At 36.3% G+C, this 16,508-nt stretch overlaps 1 long non-coding RNA gene across 7 annotated transcripts in view; it reads right to left on the bottom strand.

The window, feature by feature from the left end:
- Nucleotides 1-16,508, bottom strand: part of LOC136791970 (uncharacterized) — a 410,072-nt gene that overhangs the window by 263,994 nt on the left and 129,570 nt on the right. For 2 of the 7 annotated variants that reach the window (XR_010840923.1, XR_010840926.1), the window contains exon 2: nucleotides 9,751-9,893. The exons of the other annotated variants lie outside the window; for them this stretch is intronic. This is a non-coding gene — a long non-coding RNA (uncharacterized lncRNA). The remainder of the gene's footprint in view (nucleotides 1-9,750; nucleotides 9,894-16,508) is intronic. 7 annotated transcript variants of the gene reach the window in all.

Below are 16,508 nucleotides of genomic sequence, written 5' to 3'. Positions count from 1 at the left end.
GGCCTGAGGCATCCAACCCTGGAGTTTGCAGGCAGTTGGGTGGAGCCAGGTTTTGGTGTCAAGATAAGGACCTCTGGGAGACCTCACACTGATTAATATTCCCTGGGACCTGAAATTCTGTTAGTCCAGCAGTGTGGACTCAGTGCTCCCACCACAGGAGCTGACACCTGGCTTGGGAACCAAGAAACCTCAAGACACATAGCATGGCAAAGAAAGAAAAAAAAATGTAACAAACAGAAAAGAGCAGAACAATAACAAAATATAAAGAATAAAATAATATTAAAAAATAAAAAATATATTAGAAAAAATAACAATAACAATGAACCAACAACAAAACAAAACAGAACCCCACCAGTAAAAAAAAATTAATTAATTAAAAATAAAATAAATAAAATTTTAAAAGATAAAAATTTTTAAAATAAGATAAAATAAAAAATAAAAGATAATTAAAAGAATAAAAAAAGAAAAAGTAATAAATAACAATAAAAGATAAAAAGATAAAAACAAATTCCCTGGTGCCTCCTCTATCAGTGTTCTTGCCCACATAGTGAGGTATAGCCAACCCTTGCCTCCCCAGTAGGTCTCCAAGACCTCTAGGTATGTCTCTGGACCTGCTGTGTCAGTCCCACCTCTGGTGTGTTCCTCTCACCAGCATCTCTTCCTGAATCTGGCCTGGAGCACACATGCTCACACAGGCCAGCTTGGGCACAGTCCTCTACCTGCATTCACACAGGGGCTGGTGCAGAAGGAGGGGGACAGTGCTCAGCTCAACTGGACCCACTCAGCCAGAGGAGGCCCTGTCAGGGGTGGCACCTGGGCTGCCAGGATCTGCATGTCCAGAGGAGGTATTGGGTGGTGGTGCTCAGGTCTGCCAATACCCACACAGCTGGAGGCCCCAGCTGGGGCCAGGCTCAGGCCGGGGACCCGCAAAGTCAGAAGAGGCTTTGGCGGCGGGGTGCGCTCAGAATTGGGAACTGTGTGGCCAGAAGAGGTGTTGACCATCATTTTCTATGAAGGCATATAGAGAGAGTGGCTACAGTATACAAATTAGGCATTTTCTTTAAGGCTTAAGTTTTTTTTTAATTGAAAAAAGAAGTGTGAGAATACTTAATTTTTATAAAAAGAACCAAAATCTCACATTCCTACCTCTTTTTACACTTTTGCACACCAAAATCTAAATGAAAATGAACACTTCATCTTAATAGTTGAAATAATAGCATATATGTTGTTAAGAATATTTCTGTTTCACTTGAATACACGTCTATAATCTGCCCTGTCCAAAATAGTAGGAGCTTGACTTATGCAGCTATTCAGATTGGAAAAGTGGTTAGTCCAAGTTGAAACGTTCTGTAAGTGTAAAATATGCAACAGATTTCAAAGACTTAGTAGCAAATAATGGAAAATCTCTCATTGGTAAGTATTTTATATTAATTACAGGTTGAAATAATAATATTCTGTATATTTTGGTTAAATAAAATATATTGCTAAAATTAATTTTACCTGTTCCTTTCTACTTTTATAATGTGGCTATAATGTATAGCTTAATATTTATATATTTCTATTCCTATTGAATTACTTAATGAGAATAAAGTCAAATTTATTTACATTTATTCACATAGAAAAACCTACAATCAAGATTACTCTACCCACAAGGATCTCATTCAGATTCAATGGAGAAATCAAAAGCTTTACAGATAAGCAAAAGCTAAGAGAATTCAGCTCCACAGAACCAGCTCTACAATAAATGCTAAAGGAACTTCTGTAAGTGGGAAAAAAAAGAGAAGAAAAGGACCTACAAAAACAAACCCAAAACAATTAAGAAAATGGTAATAGAAACATACATAGTAATAAGTACCTTAAACGTGAATGGATTAAATCTCCAACCAAAGACACAGGATTGCAGAATGGATACAAAAACAAGATCCATATATAGGCTGTCTACAAGAGACCCACTTCAGACCTAGGGACACATACAGACTGAAAGTGAGGGGATGGAAAAAGTATTCCATGCAAATGGAAATCAAAAGAAAGCTGGTGTAGCAATACTCATATCTGAAAAAATAGAATTAAAAATAAAGAATATTACAGGAGACAAGGAAGGACACTACATAATGATCAAGGGATCAATCCAAGAAGAAGATAAAGCAATTATAAATATATATGCACCCAACATGGAAGCACCTCAATACATAAGGCAACAGTTAACAGTCCTAAAAGAGGAAATCGACAGTAAAACAATAATAGTGGGGGACATTAACACCTCACTTACACCAATGGACAAATCATCCAAACAGAAAATTAATAAGGAAACACAAGCTTTAAATGATACAATAGACCAGATAGATTTAATTGATATTTATAGGACATTCCATCCAAAAGCAGCAGATTACACTTTCTTCTCAAGTGCTCATGGAACATTCTCCAGGATAGATCACATGTTGGATCATAAAATCAAGTCTCAGTAAACTTAAGAAAATAGAAATCATATCAAGCATCTTTTCTGACCACAACGCTATGATATTAGAAATGAATTACAGGGGAACAAAAATGTAAAAACACACACACACATGGAGGTTAAACAATACGTTACTAAACAACTAAGAGATCACTGAAGAAATCAAAGAGGAAATCAAAAAATACCTAGAGACAAATAACAATGAAAACATGACTATCCAAAACCTATGCCATGCAGCAAAAGCAGTTCTAAGAGGGAAGTTTATAGCTATACAAGCCTACTTCAAGAAACAAGACAAATCTCAAATAAACAATCTAACCTTATACCTAAAGGAACTAGAGAAAGAAGAACAAAACCCAAAGCTAGCAGAAGGAAATAAATCATAAAGATCAGAGGAGAAATAAATGAAAAAGAAATGAAGAGGGCTTCCCTGGTGGCATAGTGGTTGAGAGTCTGCCTGCCGATGCAGGGCATATGGGTTTGTGCCCTGGTCCAGGAAGATCCCACATGCCGTGGAGCAGCTGGGCCCATGAGCCATGGCTGCTAAGCCTGAACATCCAGAGCCTGTGCTCCACAATGGGAGAGGCCACGACAGTGAGAGGCCTGCGTAACACACACACACACAATAAAAACAACTGAAAGCATTTCCTCTAAGATCAGGAAGAAGACAAGGATGTCCACTCTAACCACTATTATTCAACATAATTTTGGAAGTCCGAGCTATGGCAAACAGAGAAGGAAAAGAAATAAAAGGAATACAAATTGGAAAAGAAGAAGTAAAACTGTCACTGTTTGCACATGACATGATACACAGATACTATACATAGAGAATCCAAAAGATGCCACTGGAAAACTACTAGAGATAATCAATGGATTTGGTAAAGTTTCAGGATACAAAATTAATGCACAGAAATCTCTTTCATTCCTTTTTACTAATGATGAAAAATCTGAAAGAGAAATTAAGGAAACACTCCCATTTACCATTGCAAAAAAAGAATAAAATACCTAGGAATAAACCTACCTAGGGAGACAAAAGACCTGTATGCAGAAATCTGTAAGACACTGATGAAAGAAATTAAAGATGATACCAACAGATGGAGAGATATACCATGTTCCTGGATTGGAAGAATCAATATTGTGAAAATGACTGTACTACCCAAAGCAATCTACAGATTCAACGCAATCCCTATCAAATTACCAATGACATTTTTTCAGAACTAGAAAAAAAAAATCTTAAAATTTGTATGGAGATACAAAAGACCCCGAATAGCCATAGCAGTCTTGAGGGAAAAAAATGGAGCTGGATGAATCAGACTCCCTGACTTCAGACTATACTACAAAGCTAAAGTAATCAAGGCCATATGGTACTGGCACAGAAACAGAAATATAGATCAATGGAACAGGATAGAAAGCCCAGAGTTAAACCCATGCATCCATGGTCAACTAATGTATGACAAAGGAGGCAAGGATACACAATGGAGAAAAGATAGTCTCTTCGGTAAGTGGTGCTGGGAAAATTGGACAACTACATATAAAAGAATGAAATTAGAACACTCCCTAACACCATACACAAAAATAAACTCAAAATGGATTAAAGACCTAAATATAAGACTGGGCACTATAAAACTCGTAGAGTAAAATATATGAAGAACACTCTTTGACATAAATCACAGCAAGATACATTTTGATCCACCTACTAGAATAATGAAAATTTAAAAAAAACAAACAAACAAATGGGACCTAATGAAACTTAAAAGCTTTTTCACAGCAAAGGAAACCATAATCAAGATGAAAAGACAACCATCAGAATGGGAGAAAATATTTGCCAATGAATCATTGGAAAAAGGATTAATCTCCAAAATATATAAACAGCTCATGTAGCTCAATATTAAAAAAACAAACAACCCAATCCAAAAATGGGCAGAAGACCTAAATAGATATTTCTCCATAGAAGACATACAGATTGCCAAGAAGCACATGAAAAGCTGCTCAGCATCACTAATTATTAGAGAAATGCAAATAAAAACTACAATGAGGTATCACCTCACACCAATTAGCATGGGCATCATCAGAAAATCTACAAACAACAAATGCTGGAGAGGGTGTGGAGAACAGGGAACCCTCGTGCACTGTCGGTGGGAATGTAAATTGATACAGCCACTGTGGAGAACAGTATGGAGGTCCCTTAAAAAAGTAAAAATAGAACTACCATATGACCCAGCAATCCCACTACTGGGCATATATCCAGGGAAAACCATAATTCAAAAAGACACATGCACCCCAATGTCCACTGCAGCACTATTTCCAGTAGTCAGGTCATGGAAGCAACCTAAATGTCCATTGACAGATGAATGGAAAAAGAAGATGTGGTATATACATACAATGGAATATTACTCAGCCATTAAAAAGAACGAAATTGGGTCATTTGTAGATACGTGAATGCATTTAGAGACTGTCATACAGAGTGAAGTAATTCAGAAACAGAAAAACAAATATCTTGTATTAACACATGTATGTGGAACCTAGAAAATGGTACAGATGATCTGGTTTGCAGAGCAGAAATTGAGACACAGAAGTAGAGAACAGACAGTATGGACACCATGGGGGGGAAGCAGCAGGGTGTGGGGCTTGTGGTGTGATGAATTGGGAGATTGAGATAGACATGTATACACTCATGTGTATAAAATGGATGACTAATAAGAAAATAAATAAATAAATAATAAACATTTAAAAAATCAGAAGAAAATGTTTCCATTTCAGTAAAAGTACTGTCTAGTAATTTTACATATTTCTTTTACATTTAATCTTCACATTAGCCTTAGACATAGGTATTACTAATCATGATCAAGTAATTGAAATAAAGATGTTTTAATAAGTTTAGTGAGAATCACAAATCTATTACAAGAAAAGGCCCAAGCAGATTGTCTTCAAAGCCTGTATTTTTTTAAACTATGGAACTTTGTCCCTGTATAATAATTACTTTTGTTTACTATGTTCAATATAGCTATTTTCCACATTTTCACTGCCATTTTATTAAAAATTTTGCTATTTAAAAATAACACAGGTAAAAAAATAAAAAAAACACTTTTATAATTGAGGCAATATTTTTCTGGAACTTTTTAATGTGGTGGTTTTGGGAGAAATGTTTTAAAAATCAGAAAATAGAGATAAAAAAACTAGATTTTGGGAAGAGACAAGGAGGAAAAAAAGGTACATTTAATTTCGTCAAAATTCTGTAACGTAAGCATTTGTGGAAAGACCATGCTGTATTCATTCAGCAAATATTTACTGAATATGTAAATAATCTAGGTGCCAAGGAGATGAGAGTACCTCCTTACCCAAGTGAGTTATTCAAGTGGCAAAGAATTGCAATAAAACACACTAATGCTTCCTAAATGTCACAGAATAATTCACAAAAAGTTATATATATATATATATATATATATATATATATATGAAACCTCTATAGATAAAGAACAATTTATGTATTAACCAAGGCAGAAGAGGATATTTGAGGTAGAGGCAATGGCATGAACTAATAGTTTAGAAAGCTCTAGACATGTTGGAAAAACGCTGAAAATCTCAGATCTACTGATGCTTAGATTAGTGTGTTGGAAAGGAAGGGATTTGTTAGAACTGACCTTAATTACAACTTACTGAATACCTCCTATGTTGCCAACACTGTTGTAGGTGTTTTGCGTATATTTTCTCTAATTGTCACATTTCTTTATGATTCTATTTACAGATGGGGATCTGTACTTCAAAGAAATAAATAATTTGTTTCAGCTCACACAAATCTAGTGATATTGGCTACATCAGGTGCTAACCCAAGTGTGTTGGGACTCCAGGGTTCCACCCTTTAAGTGTCATATTCCTTGGTTTGTGACAGGGCCTTTTAAATATTGTGATGTATTTGGGGGGCAAATTACACTTAAGATTCATATTTTAAGAAGACAAACCAAAACAATGATGTTTCTTGTAACTTGAAGACTTGGGAAATAAAAAGCCATTTAGAAAGCTACGGTAGGAGATCTGACGAGAACCACTGAGAATCCCAACCAAGGCACTGTAAATCAGAATGGAAAAGAGAGGAAGGTTTCAAATCTACATAAGACTTAGGATAAATAATAGTGGAGACTACCTACTTTTAGCCAATAAATGAGAGAGAGAAATTGAGAGTGCCTACTATTTTTCTAGCTTGAAAAAATGTTTGATGATAATTATGTTGTTGAAGTCAGAAAGAAAACAAAATGAGTAAAGAAGACTGATTTCAGTTGTTTGGTTTTGCATTTGTGGATCCTGGAGAATACCAGTCTGGAGACACAGAAAATCAGTTGAAAATATAGGCCTGACACTTAAATGGGAGAATAGAGCTGAAAATGCACGTTTAGTCATTGACCAAGATTGTCAGTTAAAGTTGCTGGAAGAGACCAAACATTCAGCAGAATGGGACCACAATGAAGACGTGACAGGAGAGAAGACTTTGGAAGTACCATTCAAGGCTCTGGCAAGCAGAGGTATGAAGATGGTGTAGGTGACTGAGAAGGGATGGTAGGGGTGGGGGGTAAGCAGTAGAACAAGGAAAGAAGGGACATCAGGAAGCCACTACAGAAGTTTTAAGAAGCAAATAAACTTCCAGCTGTAAGATAAATAAGATTTGGGAATGCACAGAATGGTGACTATAATTAACATTACTGTATTACAAACTTGAAAGCTGTTAAGAGTGTAGACCATAAATGTTATCACCACATGCTCAAAATAATCATAACTACACAAGGAGTTAGAGGTGTTAACTAACCTTACTATGGCAATTATTTTGCAATTATATAAGTGTATCTAGTCATCAAATTGTACCCCTTCAACTTACATATGCTATATGTCAATAATATCTCAAAAAAGCTGGGAAAATTTTTTTGAGTAGGAATAAAGATCAAATGTCATAAAGAGATTAGGCAGACCGATGACAATAAAGAAGCTACGGAATTTAATAATCAAGAAGTAGCCTTGATAGCCTGAAGGAAAATAGATTATGCCAAATGATAGCCTGAAGGAAAATAGATTATGCTAAATGTCTGTATGGTGAAAATTCATATTTAAGTTGTATTTCCATACGTTACATTTGTATATAAAATAAGAATGATAACAATAATAGTAAGAACATCATTTGCATGGTATTTTACAATTTCCAAACATAGCTAGTCATATATCCTGGTCTGAAGAAAAATCATTCTCTTTCTGGGAAAATTTCAGTCAGCTTTGAGGACAGTAAAATAAGAGCTAAGCCTCAAAGAAGCCAGATGCTTTAACTCCAAACCCCACACTCTTTCAGATTCATCACAGGATGCCTCTTTTGTTTAATGGAGCCCCAGTTTTTTCAAGTAGTGAGGGAGGTACTGATGTTCGGCAGAATGAATCCAGTGTTTGCATTTGAGCTTGGATAAATCCTGGGTCTGCCATGCACAGCCTGTATAAGCCTTATCCCCTTGTCTGAACCAGAGGATAATAATACTCTTCTTTGAGGGTGGTTGTGTAAATTAAACTTGAAAGCAATTGAGAAACATGTGACAAGGAGCTGTCATTAAATAAATGTTTTCCTCTTTAAGTTCTATAAAAGAAATACAGTATGCTTATTTTAAAATATGAACAGTTATTTGTAACAATTACATATTTTAAACTAGCTAAGCAAGTGAAATAAATACTGCTAAAACACTGGGATTTTTAAAAAATAAATCAAAGGAATATGGCCATGTTCACAATCAGAAAAATATCCTGTTTTCCAGTCTCTGTAATTGCTTTACAAGCCACCAAGTATAAGATTGGGTATTTCACATGTTAAATCTCACTTTTTAAATAATTTTAGGTCCAAAATAAGTTGCTGCTCTTGCTAAGTATTCAATAATATTTTTTCAAAAGCTCTCAACATTTTTTTCCCATAGTTAGAGGTACATAGACATTTTGTAGGAAAACCTGTAAACATTTTCCTACGGACAGAGATGATTACATTTTCATTTTCAATATCCTTTATAAAAAAACCACTTCTGAAGCAATCATTTTATAGAAATATTTCAAAATTTTAGTAGCAATATTGTCTAGTAGAAATGGGCACGGCTAAACTCAACATTGTATTTCCAGTTTTGCTCACAAATAGCTGCGTGCTTCTGACAAGCCACCGAGTTTTCTTTCAGAGATTTTCTTGGATGAAAATAATAACTAAAAAGTATTAAATATTATGTTCTAGGCATATTAATTTCCATAGGTTAAGTCATTTAATCCTCTCAAGAAACATATGAGGAAACATTTTGTGGACAAGAAAACTGAAATACATAGAAGGTTTAATTCATACTGCTAATAAATAATAAGCCAGGATTAAATAAAAACCAAGGGATTCTGACACTAGAGTTTATGCTTTTAACCACTGCTGTCCTACCCTCTGAGATGACTGAAGCCATAGATTTCTAGGGATAGAGGAGCATCTAGAGAACACATCTGCTCCCCTCTCCATTTAACATATGAGGGCAAAACGAGGTGTGGAGAGGTTACATAATGTGTTAGATTAGATCACAGTTAGGTCAGGACCTATGGCCCAGCTCCACCAACTTTCTAAAACCTGTTTTACTACACTATCTCTCTTCTGAGCATAAAAATCATGATTTTATGAAACTAGTTTAATAAGAGTTAATCTTGTAACTGTAGCTTCTAAGTGGCACAGAAAGACATAATTATTTTTGTGTACCTTGACATACACAGTAAAGTATCCTGGAATGGATCTCACAGATTTTCTAATCCAAAATTGTTCCAGTTATCTTAGTATTAAAGATTTTATAGGTTTCATCAGATTTTGAAATTCAGTAAGATCAGTCAATAAGAGACTGTGGCAGAGACTACTCCCATGTGCTCCTCTAGATTTTCTAGTCACCCTTGCAATTATGTTGGTCATGTGACTGCCTATGTAATACAGACAAAAGAGATGTAAAAAACTCACTTCTCTAGCCATTTAAAACACCCCATCAAGCCTTCTGGCCCTCTCTTTTGTCATGGTGACCTTGTAAGTCATGTTCTTCAAGAAAATGATTAAAAAACAGAAATGGCTTAAACCCATGAGTCAATACTTGGAGGAGAGACACCTAGCAAGACACCTGGTATGAATCAGATGATGCCTCAATGAGAAGTAAACATTTAAAGTATTAAGCCATTGGTATTTGGGGTTTTATTTCATTCTTCAGCATATTCTAACCTATCCTGAGTAATACACATATTGCTTTGGAAATGGAGTGTGGCCATAGTGAAAAACCTACGGTTTGTGGGCTTCCCTGGTGGCGCAGTGGTTGACAGTCCGCCTGCCGATGCAGGGGATCGGGTCCGGGAGGATCCCACATGCCGCGGAGCAGCTGGGCCTGTGGGCCATGGCCGCTGAGCCTGCGCGTCCGGAGCCTGTGCTCTGCAACGGGAGAGGCCACAACAGTGAGAGGTCTGCGTACAGAAAAAAAAAAAAAAAAAAACCTACAGTTTGTGGTAATTAGTTCAGCAAATAGATGGCAAGTAGTTAGGAAATTGCTATCAGAGGCTGGAGTGACAGAAATACACCTCTTGCAGTAGTAAAACCTTTAGTATTACATGTCTGTGGTAACTTGAAAAGCTGTCCTTATCTTACCAAATTCTCTTTAATGTCAGACTCTTGAACTCTAACATCTCTATCATTTCTACTACAGGAAGTAAAATGGGGACTATAAAAGTTATTTCGAGAAGTTGAAGAGGATAAGTGACAGAGGATTTGAAAGCACTTCACAGTAGTTAATATTGGGTGGACCAAAAAGTGCCTTAGGTTTTTAAGGAAAAATAAGACACGTTTTTCATTTTCATGAAAAACTTTACTGTAAACAACGTCTTCACCCTTTTGTTCCACTTACCTTCTGCCATATTTCAGGCAACTTCATAATTTCATCTTCCCAAAACTTTTTATCTTTTTGACCAAAAAACTGTCCCAGGTGCCTTTTACAGTCTTCCAGGGAATTGAATTTTTTTCCATTAAGAGAATTTTGTAAAGACCGAAAAAAAAAAGAAATCTGAAGCTGCAGTTTCGGGTGAATATGGCGGATGAATCAGAACTTCCTAGCCAAGCTCTAACAGTGTTTGCCTGGTCATCGAAGAAACCATGGAGTCTTGCATTATCCTGATGGAAGATTATGTATTTTCTGTTGGCTAATTCCGGACACTTTTCATCGAGTGCTGCTTTCAGTTGGTCTAATTACGAGCAGTAGTTAGAATTAATCATTTGGTTTTCTGGAAGAAGCTCATAATAGAGGACTCCCTTCCAATCCCACCATATACACAACATCACCTACTTTGAATGAAGACCGGCCTTTGGTGTGGTTGGTGGTGGTTCATTTAACTTGCCCCATGGTCTCTTCCATTTCACATTATTGTACAGTATCCACTTTTCATTGCCTGTCACAATTTGTTTTAAAAATGGAATGTTTTCATGACGTTTGAATAGGGAATTGCGTGGGGAAACATGGTCAAGGTTTTTTTCACTTAACTTACATGGACCCCAAACATCAAAGTGATGAACATAACCAAGCTAGTGCAAATGATTTTCAGTGCTTGATTTGGATATTTTGAGTATGTCAGCTATCTCCCACATGGTATAACATTGATTGTTCTCAATTAATGTCTCGATTTGATTGCTATCAACTTCAACTGGTCTACCCGACCATGAAACATCGTCCAGTGAGCAATCTACAGCACAAAACTTTGCAAACCACTTTTGACATGTTTGATCAGTCACAGCACCTCCATACACTGCACAAATCTTTTTGTGCGTTTCAGTTGCATTTTTACCTTTCTTAAAATAATACAGCATAATATGCCGAAAATGTTGTGCTTTGCTTTTCCACCTTCAACATTAAAATGGCTACACAAAAATTCACCAGTTTTGATGTTTTTTTTTTTTTTTTAAATGCACACTGATATGACAGCCGTCACAATACAGTCTAACAAAATTGTTTTGAATGAAGTTAAAGACAACTAAGCGCTACTAGAAACATTTTATGGGAAAAACCGAACAAACCTTTTGGCCAACCCAATATTTAGGCAGTTCTGAGAAACTTGAATGAAAGTAGAGAGAAAATTGGTGAGATGTAAACTGTAAGATAATATTTATTTCTCGAAAATATAAGATATCTCTAAAATAGGGCTTCCCTGGTGGCGCAGTGGTTGAGAGTCCGCCTGCTGATGCAGGGGACGCGGGTTCGTGCCCCGGTCCGGGAGGATCCCACGTGCCACGGAGTGGCTGGGCCCGTGAGCCATGGCCGCTGGGCCTGCGTGTCCGGAGCCTGTGCTCCGCAACGGGAGAGGCCACAACAGTGAGAGGCCCGCATACCACCAAAAAAAAAAAAAAAAGATATCTCTAAAATAAATTCAAGTTTTAATAATATGAAATTAGCTAATGGAACCAGTGTCTCAAATTATAATTTTAAGTTCAATTTCTATAATTAATGTGAAAAAGTAAAGTTTTCAAAACCTATCTCGAGCATTTAACTGTTCATTCATTTTGTACGCATAATTAAATACATTGTTATTAGATACTAGCATTGATGTATATACACTACCAAATGTAAAAATGGATGGCTAGCGGGAGGGAAGCTGCTGCATTGCCCAGGGAGATCAGCTTGATGCTTTGTGATGACCTAGAGAGGTGGGATAGGGAGTGTGAGGGAGACGCCCAGAGGGAGGGGATATGGGGATATATGTATACTTATAGCTGATTCACTTTGTTACACAGCAGAAACTAACACAACATTGTAAAGCAATTATACTCCAGTAAAGATATAAAAAAATAAAAAATAAATAAATACACTGTTATTGGTTAAAAGCACAAATTTTGGAGTCCAAAAGACCTGAGTTTAAGTTAGTTTACTAACTTAACTAGTTTACCTAGTTTACTGAATAATCACACTTAGTAACTTAACCCTTCAAAGTTTCAATTCTATCTAGAAAATGCAGATTAAAAAATTACTTCAATTTTTGGTAGAATAAATTGATAAAATACGTTAATTACTTTGTATATTTTATGGATCACAAAAATACTAAAATATTGGTAGCTATTTTGTTGTTGCAGCAAACACTGCCATGATCATCACCACCATCTTTATACATGCTCAGTATCTTTCACTAAAGATAACTGATGAAACCAGTCTTCAGATATGGACTCAACAGGACCCTGACCCTTAGGATTCAAACAATGGAGTTTTCAGAAACACTTGTGTTATACTGAAACATTCCCTCCACAATTATAAAATGACCCTATCTTTCAGGGATGGTTGGTTTATCTGAAAATAATTTTCAGCAATTTAAAGGACTTTTTGTTCTAGTTATTCATTTGTTTGTTTATTCTTCCAGTTTTATTGAGACATAATTGACATATATCACTGTAAAAGTTTAAGGTATATGGCATAATGGTTTGACTTACAAACATCATGAAATAATTAACATGGTAAGTTTAGTGAACATCCATTATCTCATATAAATATAAAATTTTAAAAGTAGTTTTTCCTTGTGATGAGAACTCTTAGGACTTACTCTCTTAAATCTTTAAAAATTTATGTTTATGAAGAAAGGTGAATATAAATTTCACAAGTAAACAAAATAACATCACCTTTAATATCCAAAGGAAACTCAGAGAGTATTAACCATCAGCCCTTATCTGCATTAATCTGTTTTCCTCAACTAAAATTTTAAATTTTAAAATATGAAACCTTTGTGTTATTCAATAGGGTTGCAGTTTAATTCTGTATTTAATCTTGGCAGATTGTCACCTATTGTTCTAAAAGAGTTTACATTAATTTGAAACATGAGGTGGGTAATCTCGCAGCTTTTACAATGCAGCTGAAAACTATTTTGGCTCAATTAGTGACACCTTGTCACAGGAGTTTTCATCTAGAGCCCTCTCAAAAATTTTTAACTGACCTCATTATTTCATTTAAAACTTTTGTGGGAGATTTTTAAAAGCACCCAGAAGCCTCATGATTTGACAGAGGGTAATCTCAGAACACCTGAGCAGTACAGGACAGCAGAGAAAGAATGCCGGGCAGGAAGCACTTTGCAATAGGTTGTGAATAGTGAGATTTGACAATTTCTTTGCCATTCAGAAGCATGTCTAAATTACACTGAATATAAGCCCCTGCCTCCTGACTTCATATGTTTATACTAGATCATACCAAAATTTATGAGGGAATATATCTATGTATGCATATAAGTAGTATTAATTTTTATTTTTTTCTCAAAAGTGCATACATTTTTCAATAATTTACATTGAGAGACAGTTGTGAAGAAAATCATTCCTCTCTAAACATTAGATTTTTAATAATATCAATGAATAATTAATCAGAACAATGGTATGTGAACTATCTTAAAGAAGCATAAGGGATCTGAGGCCACAAGACCTGATTCTGTCTTGACTGAATACATTAAAATATATAAAGAATGCATGCCTTTAAGGAGAATTAGCTAGACTTGAAATAAACCTAAAATCATTGAGCATTTACTACATTTCAAACAGTATTCTAAGCTTTTTAGAATAACTTTCACTTAATCCTCACACAGACTGTATAAAAGAAATGATTATTATCATATTAAAACTGAGGCTCAGAGGAAAAGGAACCTGCCCAAGGCTACGCAGTTGGTAAGTGCTGAAATCAGGTTAGAAAAACAGCATCATAGTGGACAAATTTTCAGGGCTTATCCTAACATAGTTCAGAGTAAACATATTCTTATCCAATGGACTTGGAGTGTTTCATTCCATAGACAAAGCTATTCCTACTCTGGTAATAACAGAGATCAGGTTATCTGAATCTGTTGTCATTGGACATTCTTTTCTTCTAATAAAATACATTTGCTCAGAATCCACACTCGTCAAGCAGTTTACAATTTGGTTTTCCATCTACAAGGATACCGCTCAATATGTTGAACTAAGTATTCTGATAGGTTTGATGGTTAGGTTTCTCATTATAAATTGCCCTTTTAATTTCTACACAATTGTTTGTAACAAGCATGCTTTCATCCAAAAGTAACAGAATACCAGACCAAGAGTGGCTACAACATAGGGGTTAATTTTTCTCTTGTAACAAAAGACTAAAGATAGCTAGCTGCTGGTGTTGGTTTCATAGCTTGTAATGCCAGGACCTCTGAGATTAATTCAACCTTTACATGGTCACAAGATGGTTACCTCAGTTCAAGGCATCAAGTCAGCACTCAGGGAAAGAATTAAGAGGAGAGCTTCCCTGGTGGTGCAGTGGTTAAAAATCCACCTGCCAATGCAGGGGACATGGGTTCGAGACCTAGTCTTGGAAGATCCCACATGCTGCGGAGCAACTAAGCCCGTGAACCACATCTACTGAGCCTGCGCTCTAGAAGCCGCGAGCCACAACTACTGAGCCCGTGTGCTACAAGTACTGAAGCCCGCGTGCCTAGAGCACGTGCTCTGCAACGAGAAGCCACTGCAATGAGAAGCCTGCACACCCCAACACAGAGTAGCCTCCACTCCCTGCAACTAGAGAAAGCCCGCAGGGAGCAACAAAGACCCAATGCAGCTAAAAATAAAATAAATTTTTAAAAAATTATTTTAAAAAGGAAAAAAATAATTAAGAGGAAAGGTCTGTGTCTCTGGTATCTGGATATTTTATCAGGGAAGAGAAAGCTTTTCCAGAAATTCCTTTGCCAACATTGGCCAGAACTATTTAACATTCCCACTTCTACTGGTAAAAATATTGGAAGAATGAGGGTTTATGCTTTCCAATTCATATACTAGGGAAGAAAAAGGAGAAACAAGTTGGAAAATTGTGTTGTGCTAGCCAAATTAGAATGATAAGAAAGAGAGACTGGCTCTAGGGTGGCCGACACATTTGGGTTCTGAGTCTGGAAGGCAATAAGCCAGACTCTGCCTATGAAAGATACACCAACATGAAGGACAGTATCGGTGAGATGAAGCAAGGCCAGTTGCTCCTGGTGTGGCCGCTACAATGCATTTTCATCCATTCTGAGATTTCTAAAATTACTCTTGAAAATTCCAAATAACCAAATATTTCCACCACAGTAGAAATATTTGTCTTTTAATTAATATAATGTTCTATCAAATTCATTTTTCCATATCCAAGTATCCATGGCCCCATAGTAGATTCCTAAAAATAGAACACACCAAATTCTGGGCAAGTCGAAGACTGGTGGGGCACCATGATCAACCAGAATTTTATTTACATGAACACCCGTGAGTCCCGTGGGAAATGTAGTTAGTAGAGTTCTATGATTGTTGAAGCACATGACCAAAAATTCAGAAAAAAACAATGACTCTCATTTACTATGGCATAAAAGGATTGGGAAAGAAACCCGACTTGAGGTAGAGAGTCCAGATCCATGGTTTGAAGATGCTGGTGGGTGCCAGAGAAAAGAAATGATTTTGAGAGTAGAGGTAGGTAAGTATAAAATCTGTGATCTTGGGCTTCCCTGGTGGCGCAGTGGTTGAGAATCCGCCTGCCGATGCAGGAGACACGGGTTCGTGCCCTGGTCCGGGAAGATCCCACATGCCGCGGAGCAACTAAGCCCGTGAGCCATGGCCGCTAGGCCTGCGCGTCCGGAGCCTGTGCTCCGCAACGGGAGAGGCCACAACAGTGAGAGGCCCGCATACCACAAAAAAAAAAAAAAAAAAAAAAAAAAAAAAAATCTGTGATCTGACTTATTCTCAGTTTCCTAGAATCAAAGGAACTGTGATTAATTTAAAGAACAAATGAAATTAAAATGCTCTGTGAATCAAGACCATTCTACTATTCTCTTCATTCTATTCACAAACTAGGGTTTTCAAGTTGCTGGCAAATACTTGTTACTTAGTAAATGTTTGATATATAAATACATATAATATATAAACACATATATGTACATGTATATAATATATAAACATATATAGCTATAAGTTCTCTTAAGCTGAAAGTATTAGAAGCTCAATAAGGTGATCTCATGAATCTGAGGACGATTATCTTTCTACAGTCCTGAGGCATGCTCAGTG

Source organism: Kogia breviceps, chromosome 5 (assembly GCF_026419965.1).
Source record: "Kogia breviceps isolate mKogBre1 chromosome 5, mKogBre1 haplotype 1, whole genome shotgun sequence".
In the NCBI taxonomy this organism is placed as follows: Eukaryota; Metazoa; Chordata; class Mammalia; order Artiodactyla; family Physeteridae; genus Kogia; species Kogia breviceps.
Note: the sequence above shows the minus strand (reverse complement) of the source record. Positions and strands in the feature narration are given on the sequence as shown.